Here is a 21,058-nt window from a genome sequence, read left to right on the forward strand (position 1 = left end):
CTTAATGCCTTCAGTGACATCTTAATTGCATTTTACAGTAAAAAGCCTTTATCACATTTGAGTAAATTTTAGACATTAACAATTCAATGCACCAAGTCATTGTTTATGTCGTATCTATAGCAGTTCCCAAAGTGCTAAAGATAAATAACAGAGTTAATTAATTATAAGGCCGAGTGATCTGAACTATCATTCTTATTTTAAATGCAAGTCAAATTAGAATAAGTATTTTACTTCAATAAGCCAAACAAATATATGTTTGTGACCCTTTATAGATTCTAACGCATTAAATTTCTTAACATTTATTTTTTCAGCATTCAATCCTTTCCATAAATCCAACTACAAGGGTCATTCAATAATTAAACAAACATTTTTAGTGAAGGAAACACATAATTCTGGTATTTGAAACTTTTCTAAGTGTTTAGTTGGCAACCTTGCAAAGAGTGTTAGTCAGCTGTTCAATTAATATTTTCGTAAACATAACCTCTAAAGTCTTAGTTACGATGGTGTGTCTGTATGAAGAAAGTGCTTTTGAAGAACAGCATTCTGTGATCCGATTTTTACTTTTGGAAAGTGTACAGCCATTAGAAATATTCTCTGAGATGAACAAACAATACAACAGTAGTTGCACGAACCGTGCAAGTTTTTATTCTTGGGTGGAAAAGTTTAAAAGTGGCCGTAAAAGCCTGACTAACGAGCATTGCTTCGGACGTCCAATAACAATGTTGACCTCGGCGTTAGATTCTCATATTGATTCACTTATCCAAGAAGACAGACGATTTACAGTTGAACAAATTGCTAAAAAATGTTGAGTAAGTTGGCACAAATCATTCAAAACAAACTGAACTACTGTAAGATTGGTCCAAATTGGATTCCCAGAGAGCTCAGACTTACCATTCATCACAAAGCTGAGAGATTTTGCATTTGCCCAAATTCAACAAATGTTTCAATAATGAAAGTGATGCATTTTTGGACAAGATTTTATCCTCTAATGAAACTTGGACACATCATTTTGAGCTGGAGTCCAAGCATCAAAGCATGCAGTCGAAACACCCTCAATTACTTGTCTGTAAGAAATTCAAAATGCATCCATAGGCTGGTAAGGTCATTTTAACCACCTTTTGAAGTGTCCATGGTCCAATTTTCTGTGATTATTTGGAGGCAGTCTGTGCTACTCGGCCATGATTGAGAATGAAGTCAAGCCCGCATTGAAGAGGAAATGTCTGGGATGGCAGAGGAAGGTGTGCTTCTTAAAGACAACGCTCGACCTCATACGGCATAACTGACACTGGAAACTGTTGGGAGCTCCTGCCTCATCCTTAAAGCCCTGATCTTACCCCCCTTTTGATTTTATCTGTTTGATCCAATAAAAGAAGCTTTGTATGGCATCAAGCTCAGTGGCAACGAAGAGGTAAAGAAAAAAGTAAAAAACTGGCTTCGAGATCAAAGTAAAGAATTCTTTGCTGAGGGGATAAGAAGACTCATAAAAAGATTGGAGAAGTGCAGAGAAGTTGGTGGGTGATTACATTGAAAAGCAATCAAAAGAATTGTATTTATTTAATAAATCATTTTTACAAATTAGCTATTTGTCTAATTATTGAATGACCTTCATATCTGATATTCTTGAAAAGGATCTTGCTCAACCCAGTTATTCCTACAACTATTACCATTAGTATTTGAAAAATTTTTCGATCTAAAAAATCCGTATCATAGGATATTTGTATCAACACAACCATAACAATTTGAACTACTGATTCAGAGAGCTCTTACCCTTGTCAATTCTAAATGAGTTAATCCATTTCTTTCCTGGGCTTAATTTCTTTACATTTAAAAGCCATTAAAAGAAATTATTTTGTACTCTTTTCTAAATTAATTGTTCGTCTGCCTCAAATCTGTAAACCATAAAATTAGCCAATAAAATGGTTTTATTACGTACAGATTAATTTTTTGCTGTAATTAAACAACATTGAATTACTAGCTACATAAACTTTCTGTAGCCTTTTCAAATAATCCAGACTGCATGAACACAATACAAAGTTACTTCTTAACAATTCTTATTTTTGAATTATTATAGAAAATCATTAGTCATTTTTCCAATATGTTTATCATAATGAGAAGGATTCTAGATGTAGTAATCTTGTAAAAAGAATGTATGAGAGTGATTCAGTAATTAAGACATAAGTGGCTGTGGAGGCAAAACAGCTAGAAAAAAGATTGACAATTTTAGAAGGTAAGTTGAAAGATAACCCCCTCTGATGACGAGATCAATTGTTGTTTAAGTAATATGTTTTGTTTTTAACTTCAAAATCTCATTTTACAATGGCAAGCCCTCTTGAAGATTGGAAATTATTTGAACAGTGTGCAATGATCTGTTTTTTGCTTTCTGAAGGAAAAAAACATTTACTCTTGTATGACCAAATAATAAGGCAATGAACTGCACAAGTTTGTAGAAAGATTTTAAGGTGGTCAAACTTCAGCGACTGATGAACACCGATTTGGATATCCAATTGAAGTTTCAACAGCAGCACTTGAAACTTTCGTAGATTCTCACATCCAAGAAGACCGACGGATTACAGCAGAAAAATTACAAATGTCAGTACAGTTAGTTCATAAATTAATCACCAAGTGTCAGATGGGTTTCAAAGAAGTTGACAGATTACCATAAGGAGAGAATACTTCACAGAGCTGGAGAAGCAGTATCGACAAGAAGGTGATGCTTTTTAGGACAATAATCCTGTGATGAGGTATACATTATGAACAAGAATCAAAAATACAGAGCATTGAGGGGAAGCACTTGAGTAGTTTACCTGTTAAAAAATTCCAAACCCACCATCAGCTGGAAAAATCATGATGACTGTCTTTTGGGATGCAAAGAAACTGTTTTGTCAATTTTTCTAAAAGATTAGCAAGCAATAAACAGTGCATACTACTGTGAGTTGCTTATCAGTGAAATGAAACCAGTAGTGTTGAAAAAAACGTCCTGGATCTAAGTGTAAAAGCATCATTCAGCTTCACACAGCTCAGGTAACTCAAGAAACCATCTTCAAATTGCATCGGGCGTACTTCTTCATCCCCATAATATCCTGACTTTGTGACAAATGAGATTTGTGATTGTTTGGTTGCCCAAGGAAGCATTGCGTGGTAAGGACGTTTAATAGCCGTAACAACATGAAAGAAAATGTACTAAATTAGCTCTGACATCAATTAAGACAATGATTTCTTTGCAGCAGGCATAAATAAGCTGATTCAGAGATGGGACAAGCGTGTTAATGTTGCACCGATTAAGTAAATCATTTTAGTTCCAGAGTTGATTGTAATTACTGAATAACTCTCATAATTAAAAACAAGTAGAAAAAAATTATAGTTGTTAGAAAAGGTGGCCAGAAATTACAATAGTAATCTTATACCAATTCTCTTATTTATATATAATATATTCCTGACTGTTCAAAATAAATTATGTAGTACAAGTCATATAAATATAACAAACGTATAGTTATGTATGAAATTACTATGATGAAAAAAGCCGTTTTGTATGTAAATTGGAAGAGCTCATTTATTCTAATAAACTAGTTAGATTTACTTCAGACTGTAACTTCAAAGTGTTTACTTCTGCCTGTAACAAATTGTTTTGTAGTATTCTTTAGTTGCTAGATGTTACTTTTGAAAAAAAAATTGTAATTATCGCTTTTGTTTAAAATAAAGTCTGATATTTTAACAAATCTATACAAGGAAATTTGATAATCATCTAATAAATTCGTCATCCTGTGAGTCGTTCATACTTTCCGTCGTGAGTTGCAGTTATAATGAATATCCTTTCGTTACATTTTTAGAACCATTGTGCTAACGCAATTAATGGCCTTTTCCGTAACAGTGAAAAACTGATAATTTTTAGTAGATTGAAAGTGCTCTGAGCAATTAAATGATTTCGATGTTGTAATTATGAAAAGTTAACAATCATTGCATTTTATTTGACGTATAACTTTACAGTTTAGAAAAAAGAATATTAATAGATTTGACTGATAAGGCTAAAATAAAAATTATTTTATTATCATCGACCATATTACTTTTGTATACATAATATTAAGATTTAAAATTAAACGAGTTTTGTTAGCAACAGTATTTAAATCTATTTGGACAAACGTTAAGCGTTTAAATAATTTATTGACATTATTTTCTTTACGTTTTTAGTATTGGGACTTTTCTGTTATGTTCCCCGTTCTCTTTTTTTATGCATTATTTATGAATTGTTTTTTCCACATATCGCCGAGTTTGGAACCTACGACCATCCGAACACAAAACTAGCATTTTTCCATCCGGAGATAGCGAGTTTTTAGTAAAACATGACAACTACGAGGGTTATTTTTTTCAAGGTCCGATCGGTCGCGACATAAACACCCGCGCAAAAATCGGATGAACCTTTGCGCATATGTGTTGCGCAGCGTCTCTAGTATGGTCTTTAATCACGCCGCGTCACTTCGTTTAGTCGTGAACACACAGCTAGCACGTAAACATGTCTGCAACAATAGCATATCCCGCCAAGTGTGAAGTGCGTGCGGTAATTCGATTTCTTCAGGCTGAGGGGTGTGATGCAGCTGAATTCATCGACGAATAAGTAATGTGTACGGTGAAACTTAAGTGACTGACAGCAAAGTGCGACAATGGTGCAGGAACTTTAAAGCAGGACGTACAGAAGCGAGTGGATGAGGCAATTCGAGAAAATCGTCGGTTCACAATATCTGTATTGAGTGATTCGTTTACTGAACAAGTTTTGGTATGAAAGTTGGTATCACGCTACGACAAATGTCTAAATCGGAGTGGCGACTATGTAGAGAAATAGCGTAACTATGTAAGTACTTGTTACAAATAAAAAAAAAATATTTTCACGTGGTTTTAATTTCGTGACCGATCGGACCTTGAAAAAAAAAATAATTCTCGTGTTAGCTCTTGTAATTCGTCTTGCCCGTATAATGGTTTTACAACGTACTGTTAAACAACTAACGAAACATCACCGTAACTTCACAAAAAAACATACAATAATAGAATATTAACAAAATGTAAAATTTCACTTACCAGTTTTAAGTAAATCATCCAAAGCAGACCTGCCATAAGGAGAAAAATAACATAATAAATACTTTTAAAAACAGCTTCGCACTTAACTAACTAAAACTGACCTAAATAATATAAAACTAACTAATCAATAATAATTGAACATTATTATGCAGGCGAACGTTTTGGTCTTAATAGCGCACATGATGTTCTGTTCTGATATCTTACAAAATTTACTGTAATGCAACCAATGCCGCTATAAAAATTCACACATATAAAAGTCCAATAACAATCTGATTGAACGGATCCCTTAAGGTTTCTCGTTGTGGCCGAAGTCCACAACGACTTGATCGTTTCAGTGCGTGCACCCGACATGCGTTCGATGAAATTTTATACGTAATTAACCGTCTGATGCCTAATTTTCTTAACCTGGAATACGTTTTATGCCGCCTTATGCTTTCCACATAACCGACCTATTGTGGTGCCCCAGGATCGATTCATTCCAGAATGACCTTCTGCAGCGTTTGAGCCGTACGCAAACATACAATACAGGACCGCAAACATCACCGAATACTCACTGTTGTGGTTACACACGGCTGAAGTTATTTTTCCTCCGGCTTAAACACGATTCTTCTATCTTTACGGTTTGTTTACTTCTCCGATTTTCCTCTTAATTTTTCAATAGCAAATCGGAGCCACCTCATGTTAATAATTTTTACAATCGATGATACTATTAAGACTCGTATTTTATTCGTCGGCGAAAAATTTCGTCTTATGTACTCCTTCTACAGGTATATATAAAAAATTTCGATATTATCGATCGAAAGTTGACTGCGCACCAGCCAAGGCCCCTTTCGCAAGCCTTCGTAATTGCATAGTCTTTTACGATATTTCCACCTGATAACTAAATATCGTACCCGTTGGCACACAACCGTCTCTTTACTATCGATTGCACAAGTCATCACCGACAAATAATTTAAAAAATATTATTTATCTATAACACCATTTAATCATCTGATTTCATGATTTAAATGATATTGTATCGTGATATTTTATGCCGGTCTCCGTGGCGCGAGTGGTAGCGTATCGGCCTTTAATCCGGAGGTCCCGGGTTCGAATCCCGGTCGAGCATGGCATTTTTACACACGCTACAAATCATTCATCTCATCGTCTGAAGTAATAGCCGATTGTGATCCTGGAGGGTTAAACAAAAATTTTATATAAATCCGCGAGAAATAAAAAGAGAGTGCGAAGCGCCTTAACACTAAAAAGACCCTTTAATTTTTATGTAAATTATGAATGTTTCAGCTAAGAGCTCGTACAGTAAAAAACGAAACGTTAGTCAGCCTATTAACTCTCACTTAAAGGCTTTTATATATAAATAACTAAATTATTTTAATTTTACTTAAAATGGGTAATTTACTATATATATTAATATTTAAGTTAAAACTATTTCGGAGCTATTTATTTTTATAGCGTTAGTGATAACTATAATTAAAAACAAAACATTTAATTATTATTTAAATACAAAATGAACAGAGTAGTTAATTTACTACTAAAATAGAATATTTTATTATATACACATATATTTATACATACAAGAATATATTATTTTTATATAAATAGTAGCATAACTGAACAAATCTGAAAATTTCGTTTACCTACACTATACCTTTGCAAATTACCTGTGTGGATATACTAAAAATCATTTCCGGGTCATTATACTAACACTAAATAATATTTTATTCTTATTTCTATTGGTGAATGGATTTCATAAATGTACTTATAACTCGGTACATATGCAGGTAGAAACTTGTATATATTGAAGGAAGAAGAAGTAAAATTATATAGCATCACTAGCAACGGCATAAGATTTATATCCTGTTGCAAGCGATGCTATATAATTTTATTTCTCATTAAGATTACGTGTATAAAAGTATCAAGGTCAGCAATAAAATAAAAAAATCTAAGAAATAATAATAATAATTGAGTCTACAAAACGTTGTCGTAATTACGACAGGGAAATCATTGAATTTATCAAAACGCTTCCAACCTACAAAAATATTTTTTTTCATATTGAATTTTTGAAAGCTTCTGCATTTTTCTCCCTTAGATTATTCCGATCAAATCATGCCGACGTTCCCCTTTGACAACTTACACTTTCATGTATTCCTACATTTTAGATTCTATGCATCGTTTCACATTAATATTTAAGTTGTTTTAAATGATCCTGTTTTATTTTAAAAGAACGTTATTTTCTCTTACGAGAAGTCTCTTTTTGTTGGCCAATCAATATTCCCGTTTCGATAAAATTATAATAATAAAAAAAAAATTTAACAGATTCCAAAAAGAAAAAAAATTATTGCACTGAAAATGTAAAAGTAATTTTTCCATTACGCCTTCAATGCAAGTTTTTGACGTCGACACCAGATTTTAAATTAATTATGAATGTACAAGGTACGTATTAAGAAATAAATTTCAAAGATTGTATTGAGGGCTGAACGGAAAAAACGGGATCTTTTCTACTTCTCCCCAAAATGGTTTTTTAAAGAATAACTATTTAAACTCAACAATTGTTTTTGGGGAGAAACAGAACAGACTCAGTGTACATTTATTAATGAAAAATAAACAATACAAAGTACTTTATATTACGTTGACTCCGTGTACTGACGAATCGTACGTATATCAACTTTTTTTTTTCTCTTTATCCTCCGGGAGTTACCATTCAGGTATTACTTCAGAGGATTAATAAGGATGATATGTATGAGTGTAAATGAAGTGTAGTCTTGTTCAGTCCCAGTTCGACCATTCCTGAGATGTGTGTGGTTATTTGAAACCTAACCACCAAAGAACGCCGGTATCTACGATCTAGTATTCAAATCCGTATAAAGGTATATAAACCTTTACTAGGACTTAAACTCTGGAACTCGCGACTTCCAAATCAGTTGATTTCGGAAGATGCGTTTATCACTAAACCAACCTGGTGGGTTAACGTATATCACCTTTTTTTTTCTTCCCCTTGTCTCCCGGAACCAGACCCCCAATTAAGCATGAACACGGTTCCGGGAGGTGTCTTTGCCTCTAGTCGCCAGATGAGGGAAACGGCAGGCCCGGCTATGCCGTTCCCGGCCTCCATCACCCAGCAACCGGAACTCGGTCCTTTGTGCTTTGCCTCTAACGGGGACGGCCCCGCCGGGACTCTGTCTTTTAGTTCAGGGGTTTGAGAACCCCCGCACTTAATCACCACCGACCACCCGTACAAGCACGGGCGAATGGCAGTTCCGTACGGAGCTGTTCCTTACTCCCTCTCTTCCCGATATTTCATTTGCAGTATTCCCAACACAACCCCGTCACAGTGTCGAAGTCCACCGAACTGCGTAACGTCGTTCCATCCATGGTCCCCACCTCGAGATGTCCAGTTACGGCAGTACAGTCGCGGCGTTCCTCATCCCAGCATGAGCATTGGAATATCACGTGTTCCGCGTGTCTAACTCCCGACAGTAGGGGCAGAAAGGGTCTTCGTTTACGCAGGTATGAACGAAAAATGTCATGGCGGGTCAGGAATTGTGTCAGCCAGAATCCCAGTTCGCCAAACTTCCTCCCGGCCCACGGCTCAATGTGCATGATCAAACTATGCGTCCACCTCCCTTTCATGGACAACGTATATCAACTTAACTAACTAAACATAACCTACGCTCGCTAACTTCATCTAATTAACGTTAAATAGCGTCGCTATTTAATATTAATTAGACGAGGTTAGCGAGTGTAAGTTATGTTTGGTTAACAAATGTACTTCCTGTTCCTGTTTCTCCGCAAAAACCACTGTGGGGGAAAACAGAAAAGGCCTAAAAATTATATTTTTTTCTTCTTGGAATAGGTTCAATTTTTATTTGGTTTAAAAAGCCCATACGAGACCGTGAATAAAAATTAAAAATGTGGTGTGTTTAATTATTTAACTTATCTTTCTAATTACTCTTGTAAAATCTAAACGTTTTTATATTAATGGTTTTCCATTTATGAACTACTACTTTCGTCTACAACAGCTATTTCAGTCAGAATTGTTATTTACAGAAAAAAAAATGTTCATAGTGGTTGGCTGAGTAAGACTATAACAGTAATGAAAAATAATCAGTTACGTTTTTTATATAAATTTATAATAGTAACTGAAAATTTGATTAGACATTAAACGGATTTGGATATTTTAGAGTTTGAACTAGTAGTTGAGTATTTCATTTAAAAATAAATCTTATTTATTATGTTAAAAATATATTATGTCATTTTTATTTTTACACAGCTTTATCAACTTATGATTTGTAATTTCCTGTTTCCGACGATTTTTGTTGTTACATAAACAAATAACCCCTTTCGGCACGCCGGAAGGCGGAGATAAGATTTCACTGCTATTAAATAGGGGATAAAAATCTTTCCACCTTAAAGTTAAGAAAAACTTCCAATTTACTCAGTACGATAATAGTTTCATGTGAAAAAAAGTTTCACATGTATAGCGTAAAACAAGCCTCATCTTCTTACAAGTCCAGCAATATTTTGATCATCCCTTGCCGTAAGGATTGGTCATATCAAAAATTGTTTCAGACATAAGTTTTAGGTAATGTTGAGAGGACTAATGAACACTTTAAACTAATTCATACTGTGCCTATTAAGGGAGGTATGATTTTTTGTCTTCAAACCCCCAATTTTTTCACCCTCCTGGGCCAATGGTTGGTGATATAAAAAAATTTTACTTACATAATTTAGCGGTTTTGTTTCCGTGGATCCCTTACGGAATACTGTGTGTGCAGTGAAAATAGTCTAGTGGTCATGTTCCAATGTTGGGTGTTTATTATCTAATTATTATTTATGGTCAATTAGTTTTATTTATTAGTTTACTGTTATACAGAGTGATTTTTTTAGTCCTGTTACCCAATTATTAATGTCTGGTAATTTTTTTCTAAGAAAGAGAGATTTTGTTTTGTGACATGAAGTTGGTAGCGCTACTCAACCGGTATAGATACGGCAGTGTGAGTTGATTCTCCTTGAGCTGTATAAACTTTTGTGCCGTTTCAGGTCGTGTTACGAACAGAATATCTTTTACCATAGAACAACGAGTTTTCATTCTTGAACAATATTTTGCTACGAAATCTTACGCGAGTGTAAAAGAATCATTTCAAATTAAATTTGTTGGTTTTCCTCCGCCAGAAAAAATGCCAATTTCTAGGCTAGCAAACCGATTTCGAGAGACAGGTAGTGTTTGCGACAGAAACGTAGTGGTCGACCAAATCGCTTGACAGATGACGTTTTAGAGAATGTGTAAACAAGATTGCTCAATTCTCCACGGAAAAGTTTACGAAAACTTTCCACGCAAGTTAGTTTGTCATATTCGAGTGTTCAGAAAGCTGCTAAAAAATTGAAATTGTATCCGTATCGCGTACGATTAGTCCAAGAACTTCAGCCTCCAGATTTAAACAATCGATTGCAATATTGCCGTTGGTTTAGGTCTCTCGTAAATAACGGAATCGAATAATAATTCGATTCCGTTAAAATGTTGTATTAAACACTGTGTTTAATACACAGTGTTCTTTAGTGATGAAGCTTGGATCCATCTCGATGGTTATGTGAACAGTCAAAACTGTCGAATTTGGGCGGTTGAAAATCCTAACGGTTTACAAGATAAATCTTTGCATCCTGAAAAAATTGATGTGTGCTGTGGGATATCTCGTCAGCGTATAGTTGGAACAGACAGTAAGTGGTGGAGTATACAGGAATATTGTGCGCCAATTTATGTCCCTCCTGGAACCTCAAGAACGGTATTGCTGGTTTCAGCAAGACTGCGCTTCATGCCACACGTCTCGAGAAACCACGGATTTTCTGCAAGAGTTCTTTGATGATCGAATAATAAGCAAGGGCTTATGGCCTCCAAGGTCCCCAGACCTCACATCTCCTGACTACTTTTTGTGGGGCTATATTAAGTCCGAGACCTTCAAAAACAATCCTCACACTATTGATGAACTTAAAGTCAGTATTACAGACTTAATCACGAATATTTCCAATGCAACTCTTAAAAAGGTTTCTGCTAATATGCTGGAAAGAGTCCGTGCGTGTATAACCGCAAGGGGTGGGCATTTTGAGCATATTCTTTAACAATTATGTAAATAATAGCTTTTTATTAAATCTCTTTTGTAAGTAACAAATACATTTTTTTATTCCACCTTAATTTCTTAAATTACATTTAAAATTGGGTAACAGGACTAAAAAATCACTCTGTAGTTCTATAACAGTCGCTTATGGCTGTTATCTCGTTGATGTGACTTTAAACAAACAATTGGGAAAAGAAAGAAATATACGTACTACATTGTGAACTCTCATGTTCAATTCTAATCATCTGGCCGATTTCTAGATCAATTAATCACAAAATTGAATAACAAACAACTAAGCCCGCTGCTTTTTTACTTCCTTGTACGAAGTAAAGGAAGTGTTATGATCGCGAAAAATGTCTGTTTTCAGATTTCAACAGAAATATTCATTTTGACCATTCCTAAATCCGTTTTGACTAATTTCGGCGTGACGTTTGTACGTACGTAGGTAAATTCGCTCTGTAAAGTGTAGAACTAGGCGCGAGGTTCGTGCTTCCGCGAACTCTGTTGGCTAATTCAGAGGGGAACGATGTAGGCCTGCAGCGAAGGCAAAAGCCGACTTATAAATCACTGATGTAAATGTTTACCGAGCCATTTATATCGGTGGCATCCCAACGAGGCCTGGCTTACTACAATGAGATGTAAAAAGTTAGAGGGCGAAAGACGACTTCCGTTAAAGCCCATCAAGGCTAGCAACGGGGGTGGGTGTCTTCCCCTACGTGGTTGGGATGTACGTAAGTACGTATGTATCTTGCATAACTCAAAAACCATTAGCCGTAGAATGTTGAAATTTTGTGTTTAGGACTGTTGTAACAGCTAGTTTGCACCTCCCTTTTGATTCCAATCGACCGAACCAGAAGTGTCTAATAAATCCCAAAATCCAAAAAAAACTTTGGATTTTGGACATTTTTTTAACTGCTTAATAAGCCCTCATTGAGAGCTTTTCAACGACATATCATAAGCGGTACTTATTTTCATAGAGTGGAGTTCTAGATTTCATGGGAAGTTCGGTTGTAGATTTATGTTGTTAAGTACAGTTAACAATTTTCAAGTTCTTTCCGCAGATTTCTCTAATCACTTGTTCATTGAGGCGAAAATACAATGGCAGCGACTATTTAAAAATGATAATTGCTTTTTCGCCTCTCTTACTAAAGCTGATGTTGTCTGCGGCGGAGACAGAGAGGTACAAGCTTGTATTGGAAAATTTAACACGGGACGCGACTTTGTCTGGGAAAGGTGATGAGGATGGGTAAAAAACTGCAGGTATGATTTATCAAGCAGCCGGAGGAAATCTGACAAATAAAGGAAACATTACAGAACCCGGTTGGCAGAAATGGTTTGACTGGATTGTCTTAAGGCTAGGAAAAAATGTTTTGCTTGTTTAAATTTATATAGACAGCTTAATACAGAACAAATGCGCCTTATTTATTTGAAAGAGAGAAAGAATTATCATAGTTTATAATAAAAGGAAATCTGATTTTTTATAGGGGGTTTTTTTTTTGTCTTCAGTCATGTGACTGGTTTGATGCAGCTCTCCAAGATTCCCTATCTAGTGCTAGTCGTTTCATCTCGGTATACCCTCTACATCCTACATCCCTAACAATTTTGTTTTACATATTCCAAACGTGGCCTGGATATACAATTTTTACCTTCTACCTATCCTTCCAATATTAAAGCGACTATTCCAGGATGCCTTAGTATGTGGCCTATAAGTCTGTCTCTTGTTTTAACTATATTTTTCCAAATGCTTCTTTCTTCATCTATTTGCCGCAATACCTCTTCATTTGTCACTTTATCCACCCATCTGATTTTTAACATTCTCCTATAGCACCACACTTCAAAAGCTTCTAACCTTTTCTTCTCAGATACTCCGATCGTCCAAGTTTCACTTCCATATAAAGCGACGCTCCAAACATATACTTTCAAAAATCTTTTCCTGACATTTAAATTAATTTTTGATGTAAACAAATTATATTTCTGACTGAAGGCTCGTTTCGTTTGTGCTATTCGGCATTTTATATCGCTCCTGCTTCGTCCATCTTTAGTAATTCTACTTCCCAAATAAAAAAATTCTTCTACCTCCATAATCTTTTCTCCTCCTATTTTCACATTCAGTGGTCCATCTTTGTTATTTCTACTACATTTCATTACTTTTGTTTTGTTTATTTTCATGCGATAGTTCTTGCGTAGGACTTCATCTATGCCGTTCGTTGTTTCTTCTAAATCCTTTTTACTCTCGGCTAGAATTACTATATCATCAGCAAATCGTAGCATCTTTATCTTTTCACCTTGTACTGTTACTCCGAATCTAAATTGTTCTTTAACATCATTAACCGTTAGTTCCATGTAAAGATTAAAAAGTAACGGTTGCCTATCCCCGTTACTTTTTAATCTTTGGTTCCTGTAAATGTTAGCAATTGTTCTTCTATCTCTGTATTTGAACCCTAATTTTTGTAATGGGATTTTTATAGGGGTAAGGGAAACATTTCTAAGAGTTCAGGATTCACGGGACTTTTGGGAACTAGTTAAAATATTTAGAAAGTGGGTATTTAGATATATGGGGGAAATTATAATAAAATAATATTTTAAATGAGCAAGTGAATGGGAGCAGCAATTTCGTTGTCTATTATCTGTTGGAAGAGGGGGTTGTTCCAGTCGCATGTGCCTTACCGTTTTGAACGGACGAAACTTTGGACTCTCCAATCGATGAGGTAGAATTAAATGCTGTCTTACAGAAAGCAAAAGAAAATAAATCCCCGGGTATAGATGTGGTTCCCTTTGAATTTTACAAAGCTGCACCGAAGGATTTCAATAAATATTGGTTAAATATTTTAATAATAATATTTTAGAGACCGGTCAAGTGCCCAGTAATTTTTCCGAAGGAATTATATTCCCGATCCATAAAAAGCAGACTGCCGGATGTTAAGAATTACAGAGGTATTTCATTTATTAACACAATAGCAAAACTATTTTCGGGTATTTTATTAAACAGGCTAATAAAGTGGCTAGGAGATAATAATATTTTAAATGAATCTCAAGCTGGTTTTAGAAAAGCCTATTCTACTATAGACAATATATTTAATCTGCATAATTTAATTAATTTAAAACTTAGAAATAGGAATGCTAAGGTATACTGCCTATTTGTCGATTTTAGTGCCGCCTTTGTTAGCATCGATAGATCGGTACCTCTGTATAAGTTATATGAAACGGGTTTGTCTTACAAGTTTTACAAGGTTATTGGGAGAATTATATAAAAATACGCGTGTATTTGTGTGGTGTTCTGAGGGTTTAACCGAAGGGTTTAGTATATTTAATGGCTTAAAATAGGGATGTTTATTTTCATCTGCTTTGATTTCATTGTTTATCAATGATCTTATGGATTGCATCGGGGAGGGCGTTTGGATCGATGATCTTAACAGGATTGTCGTATTCTGATAATGTAACGTTAGTGGCGTCCTCGCAAGAGCGCTTCAGATAATGATTAACAATCCAAAAAAATACTGTGAACAATGGGGATTATAATTAATATGGAGAAAACAAAGATTATGATTTTCTGGAGAGGGGGTCGGTTAGCGAGACATGAAAAATGGTTGGGGAAATGAGCAAATCGAGGTGGTCAATAGATACAAATACTTGCCGTTAATGTCATTTCTTTGTTGTCTTTTGGAGAGCACATAAGGGAACGGGTATCGGTAGCCAAATTTGTTTTAAATAATATGTGGATCAGTTTTTTGGCTAATTATGAAACACCGGTGAAAAGTAAATGGGACGTTTCTGAAACGGTAACTAGGGCAGTGGTAAGATACGGGAGACAGGGTTAAGGTGTGTGCCTAGTTTAAGGTCTATGTGTTCGATGAAGTAGAGTTTTTGTAAGGTTTTTTTTAAATTAAAAAGTTATTCTGTTTGCCGCAGTCCACTCCTAATTATGTAATATACTTGGAAACGGACAAAATTAATTTATTTAATTTTACTTTTAGAATGAATTATAAAGATATTAAACTTAAAAGAAGATCGTTGGCCGCGTAAATTTGCTAGTAAAGTTATCGAACACAATATCGGATGGTGTAGTGTGGAAGTCATTGACGAAAAGTTATGGCTGGCGCATGTGGAATGTATAATCTGTTTATTTTTAGTATGAAATAAACAAACTGCGAGTGTGGTAGTGCGTGTATATACAGCACACTACTGTACGCGCCGAGCTGTTGTAACTACCTGATGTTTAAAAACAAAATTTCGTTGTTTATCACTGACTTAAAAATAACAGTATAAATTCTATTATTCCATACTAGATATTTTTAATTTTCTCTTAATTGTAGTTCTGTGTTTCAGTACTTTTTTTGGTACGCGTGACTGTGTGTGTATATTCGGTTATTGTGTGATTATTGTGAGATTTATTTACTGTGCGATTATTACTGATTATTGTGAGATTTGATTAGCCTGTATATGTGTGTGTTCGATTAGTTTATCGATGTGGCTGATAATTCAGGAACATCTTTTAATAAGCACAGAAAAGGAAAACATTTGCGAAGTGGTGAAAAAAAAATTGTCTTAATCGTATTCAATCAACTGCTGGAGAAAAATCCTACGTTGGTTAAAAAGGAAGTAGTGAAACTTAGTTCTGAATTAACTGAATTAACTCCTGTTAAAAATAGAAAACGTGGAAAACCTGTGGTACGAAAATGGGATGAATTTGACAAAAATTAAGTGGATTGACTCTACATAATTTATTTTTTTCGAAATGAAATACAAACCTTAAAAAAGTTGCTGGCAGTGATAAATTGTGACAAACATTTACCAAAGATTTTATGCACTACTTTAAACAAGTTACTTACTTTTGTCGATGGATTTTATACATTAAATTTATTTTATTAATTTATTAAAATTTTTTTTATTTATTTTTTTGCCTTCAGTAATTTGACTGGTTTGATGCAGCTCTCCAAGATTCCCTATCTAGTGCCAGTCGTTTCATCTCGTTATACCACCATCTACATCCTACATCCCTAACAATTTGTTTTACATATTCCAAACATTGCCTGCCTGCACAATTTTTTCCATCTACCTGTCCCTCCAATATCAAAGCGACTATTCCAGGATGCCTTAACATGCGACCTATAAGTCTGTCTCTTCTTTTAACTATATTTTTCCAAATGCTTCTTTCTTCATCTATTTGCCGCAACACCTCTAGTACAGTCAATTTGTATTTTTATTTGAAAATCCTTACCTACCGATTGATTTTTTTCCATATATTAGGGGTGATGAGGGAAGCTTAACTCCAGATTTGTAACATCCCCCTCCCATAGATTTTTGAAAAACTCAAAAAGTTTTTGAAATGCGTTTTTCTCTGAATCTATGCATTTTAGAGAAAAGTTTTTCAAACAAAAAATGTAGATGACATTCTCCTCTACAATTAATGTCTTTGAAGTTATGCAGTAAGTTGTAAAAGACGTGTTTTTTCGGTTTTTTCACCGGAAAAAATTTTTTTCGTCTGTATTGCATTTGGAAAAGTTGTTAATCTCAAAAAAACAGACAAGTTTTATTTAAACAATTTTCTTGTACGACGTAACGTTTTGGAGCTGTAGCTTGTGAAAGTGTGAAAATATTACTATTAAGATTATTGACCTGTGAATTGGGCACCAATCTGTCTAGTCGCTGAACATTGCCGATCTCTCCGGCTACAGTAACAATAGGACCGCTGCGTTGCCATTGTACCGCTATAACTCTGGAATGCTAAGTCGTACAAGAAAATTGTTTGAATAAAAGTTGTCTGTTTTTTTTTTGTTGAGATTAACAACTTTTCCAAATGCAATGCAGACGAAAAACAATTTTTTCCGGTGAAAAAACACGTTTTTTACAACTTCAGCGCCACCTAGTATTTCAATTTCAAATTATACGGCATAACTTCAAAGACATTAATTGTAGAGGAGAATGTCATCTACATTTTTTGTAAAATTGGTCTTCTCCTAACACTTCTTCCGCTCTCCTCTCAATTTATTTATTATATTATTTAAAAAAGTGTAAGCGTTGATCGAGAAGAGATCATAATTTGGCGGCGTAATTTTTTAAACAAAATAGCAAATTATAGAAAAACGTTTTAAAGTTGTAAGGTTTTGTTCAAGTTATATATTTTACCTATTAAATTAATTTAAAAATATGGTAGTTAATGTTTGAGATATTGTTTTCGTAGGTTTTATTATATTAACAAATTTTGTGAGGAATTAAAAAGTTACAAGTTTAGTTTAAAATTAAGTATAAAGTAAATATAAAGTATAATAATTATAATTAAATAAATAAACTAAGTGTAAAGTGAGAATAAATTTTTGTGAGGAATTACCTGAAATTTTAAGTTTATTATGTAATATTTTTTTAGGCACACTGTTCCACATCGACTGTCGGCTGCAGTGTGTTGCAATGCGAATGACTCATTTATTAAGGAAGTGATATTGCGTTGATGTATTTTGTAATTCACTGGGATATACTGGACGATTAATATAACAACTTCGTAATTATTGTTTATCTAAACATTGTCAATTAAAAAACTGACTTGAGTCAGAATTATTATTAAATAAAGCTGACCTTGATGTAATAATTCTAGCTGAAGTACATCAATAGACGTAAACATAATAACTTTATTTTCTATTCCAAATTACCATAAATATTATAAAATAAGGGAAAACAGATCGGGTGGAGGTTCAATTATGTTTTATAAAGAAAAAATTCTGTTTATTCCTAAAATGCATACTTATGTGTATCTTTTGAATTTTCATTGGGAATCCTAATTGCAGGTGGTAATTCTTTCATAATTTTATCAATTTATAGACCGCCTGATCTTAATCTAAGATTATTTTTAAATGAACTGGAGTTTTTTTTTGAGCAGTTTTTCTGATAATGAGTACGTTTTCTTGGGTGATACCAATACTGACACGAGCTTTAATATTGAAAACAAATATGGGTTGATTATGAGAATTTGATTACTCTTAATCATTCATTCTCAAAGCGGGCGAAAACGCCCCCTTGTGGAGGCCGGAGGCCTTCAGGGGAGGCGGTAGAAGGGCCACAGAAAATTGGAGGCGTTCAGGCAGTCTAAGAAGACGATGGATAATATAAAACAAAAAGGCAAAAATATTTTTTCCTGATATTTCAAACTAAAATTAAATACCTACTCCAAGAGTACAAAAAAAAAATAAAATAAAGGGACACCTATATTTTATGATAAAAAATGATTGTATTCAACTACTTAAGTTTGCAACCAAGAAGCTTAGAGAGACGAATAAAGAAAAAAATAAAGCTTGATACTCTACTTTTTGACAGTATACTTCACATTGGTTTTCTTGGCATTTCTCCCGCCACCACCCCATTCGGTCGCCCTAAAGCATTAGACCGAATGTCTGTGCCACAAACGGCTACTGAGCCACGAAACAGTCTAGTGACCGCTGTCCTAAATAGCTCCGAGAGCTTATCTAACAACGTGAGCGGCCTGAGGGCGGTACCATACACCACCGGCTTACGTGTCCCAACCGCTCACTTGCCATACGCGTATATTTACTAAAATGGTTAGCCGCACCTCGTCAACTGCTAAAAATTATTAATTACATGACATCCATAAATAAAAATTGACTTCGTCTAAACAGCAATTTACTGCTACGCATAGGTCGCTGAATCCCAGAAAGTACCTTTCCACAAGTATACTTCATATGTCAAAAATCATCAAATTAAAAAAAAAATAGGTAAGAAGAAAAGTTTTAAAAATTTGAAATTTTTTCTTCGTGTTTGGTCGAACGCATGGGGGAAACGAATTTTTTCAGTAAATTGTATTAAAAGCTTTAAGACTTTAGTTTTAATTTCTTTTTTCTCTACGATTTTTCTGAACCGAAATATTCCACTTTAAAGAGAAAAGGCCACTTTTGTCTTTAAAAAGAATAACTGCAATTGTTGTTTTTAAGAGCGCATCAGATGGTAAGTTTAAAAATTTTCGGGGCGCTAGAAAGGTTTTGATTCTCTGTATGGACGGTGGGCGAAAAAGTTTGAGAATGAATGCTTTAAATGAATTCATAAAGGGTATTTTTTGTATTACACGAGAGGAAATTAGAGGTAGTATTTTGGTTCAATCTACTATCGGATCATATTTTTATTAAAAATTGTAACATTCATTTCGAATTAAATACTGCCGTAATTAATTAAAATATCTGGTATAGATACTACATGACTTCCTTGTACGCCTATTAAATTACATATACATATTTTTTGCTGCACTTCATTTAATCCTATATCATTTGAAAGTGAGATGCGATCCTCCATTTTTTTAATAAAGTGTACAGTAACACAATTGCTGAAATATTAATTTTATTAACATCAAATATTTATTCAATTATTAATTCAACAATCTTACGTGAAATATTAGGGTAGAATAAAAGTCCCTTTATTACTCATATTACTATAACAGTATTATTCTTCATATTTTCCTGAGTTACTGATTAACAAAGGTTTCAGATTTCTGGTGTGTCGTATAAATAAAAGTTAATAATAATTAAACTGTTCCGTTTAGTAAACTCCTTTATACTGGTTACAAATGTTAATTTCGACCTTACGGTGTAAAATATTCAGTTTTTATTATTGGATTATTTGATGAATAATTAAAAATCAAAAAAGAACAATCATACACGAAAAAGAAACATAATATGAAGAAATATATCTCAAAAAAATGACAAGAAGATGAATATGAAGAGGAAGAAAATTTTAAAACCGAAGAGGAGGATGAATTTAAAGAGAGGGAAAATTTTAAAATCAGAGTACGTGTACACAAACTAAGATCAGAAGAATTATATCACACGAAAGAACGATTAAATGATTTGGCAACAAAATACAAATAAACGAAATGATGATCGACTCTGACTTAGGAAGAATATTGTCTGACAATATCGGAGGAGTAATGAACAAAAAGAGAAGAATTTTTTGCAATTTATTTAAGAGTGGGCATGTATGCATCAATGTATATGTTGTTCTTGTGAGGATCTATTTTTCAGTCATTCTAGTTAACTTTAATGTTGAAAAACTTAAACCGAAATTAATAGATTCTAAATTATAATTTTCAATTAATATTAAATGATCAGATGTTTCAGAAACTCTATTACATATACACGTATGTAACAATGTCTATTAAATTACATATACACATTTTTAAAAATTCATAAAATTTTATTTTACTAATAACTTCTGAATTTTTCAATTTTTTTTATTATTATTTAATTATTGTTTTCTGTAAAAAATTTTTTACAACAGAAGTTAATTAATAAATCAATAATATATTTAAATTAAAAAAAAAGTTAAAAAGAAGAAAATGGAAATCGAATTCGAACCGATGTAACATCCCCTTGTAAGATCCAAATATTTCATTAATTAAAATTTTATTTGGCTGTAACTCTGGAACCAATGAAAATAATTACCACTTATGATAAACCGTTTAAAAGCTCTCATTGATGGATTATTATTGCAGTTAGGAAAAAGTCAAAAATCCAAATTTTTGGGGTTTTGGACACTTTTGGTTTAGTCGATTGCAATCAATAGGGAAGGTGCACAATTAATGTTACAGCAGTCCTAAATCCAAAGATTCAACATACTATGGCTAATCGTTTTTGAGTTATGCGAGATACGTATGTACGTACAGACCTTACACCGAAACTAGACAAAATGTATTCAGAGATGGTTAAAATGGATATTTCCGTTGAAATTTGAAAAAAAAGAAATTTTTCGTGATCACAGTGCTTCCTTTACATTGTACAAGGAAGTAAAAAAAGAAAATTATTTTATTTTTAAAAATAAAAATTATTTACTAGGAGGTTCTCGGCCACAGACGGGCAGAACCAGTGATTCTAATTCATTTCTTATTT

At 33.8% G+C, this 21,058-nt stretch overlaps 1 protein-coding gene, 1 long non-coding RNA gene and 1 pseudogene across 7 annotated transcripts in view; 2 read left to right on the forward strand and 1 right to left on the reverse strand.

Moving 5' to 3' along the window:
* Positions 1–17,632, forward strand: part of LOC142330971 (uncharacterized) — a 106,334-nt gene extending 88,702 nt beyond the window's left edge. For 3 of the 5 annotated variants that reach the window (XM_075376454.1, XM_075376458.1, XM_075376457.1), the window contains exon 27: positions 312–1,578. The gene's annotated coding sequence lies outside the window, so the exon portion shown is untranslated. Of the gene's footprint in view, positions 1–311; positions 1,579–15,635; positions 15,956–17,541 lie in introns of those variants that run through there. The other 2 variants (XM_075376456.1, XM_075376455.1) reach the window with 2 other exon arrangements.
* Positions 1–21,058, reverse strand: part of LOC142330974 (uncharacterized) — a 54,311-nt gene that overhangs the window by 3,149 nt on the left and 30,104 nt on the right. Inside the window, exons 1-2 of one of the 2 annotated variants that reach the window (XR_012757860.1) lie at positions 17,506–17,632; positions 5,068–5,096 (exon numbers count right to left, since the gene is read on the reverse strand). This is a non-coding gene — a long non-coding RNA (uncharacterized LOC142330974). Of the gene's footprint in view, positions 1–5,067; positions 5,097–17,505; positions 17,633–21,058 lie in introns of those variants that run through there. The other variant, XR_012757861.1, reaches the window with a different exon arrangement.
* LOC142331608 (uncharacterized) lies at positions 14,652–15,312 on the forward strand (annotated as a pseudogene).

Source organism: Lycorma delicatula, chromosome 10 (genome assembly GCF_047948215.1).
Source record: "Lycorma delicatula isolate Av1 chromosome 10, ASM4794821v1, whole genome shotgun sequence".
Lineage (NCBI taxonomy): Eukaryota > Metazoa > Arthropoda > Insecta > Hemiptera > Fulgoridae > Lycorma > Lycorma delicatula.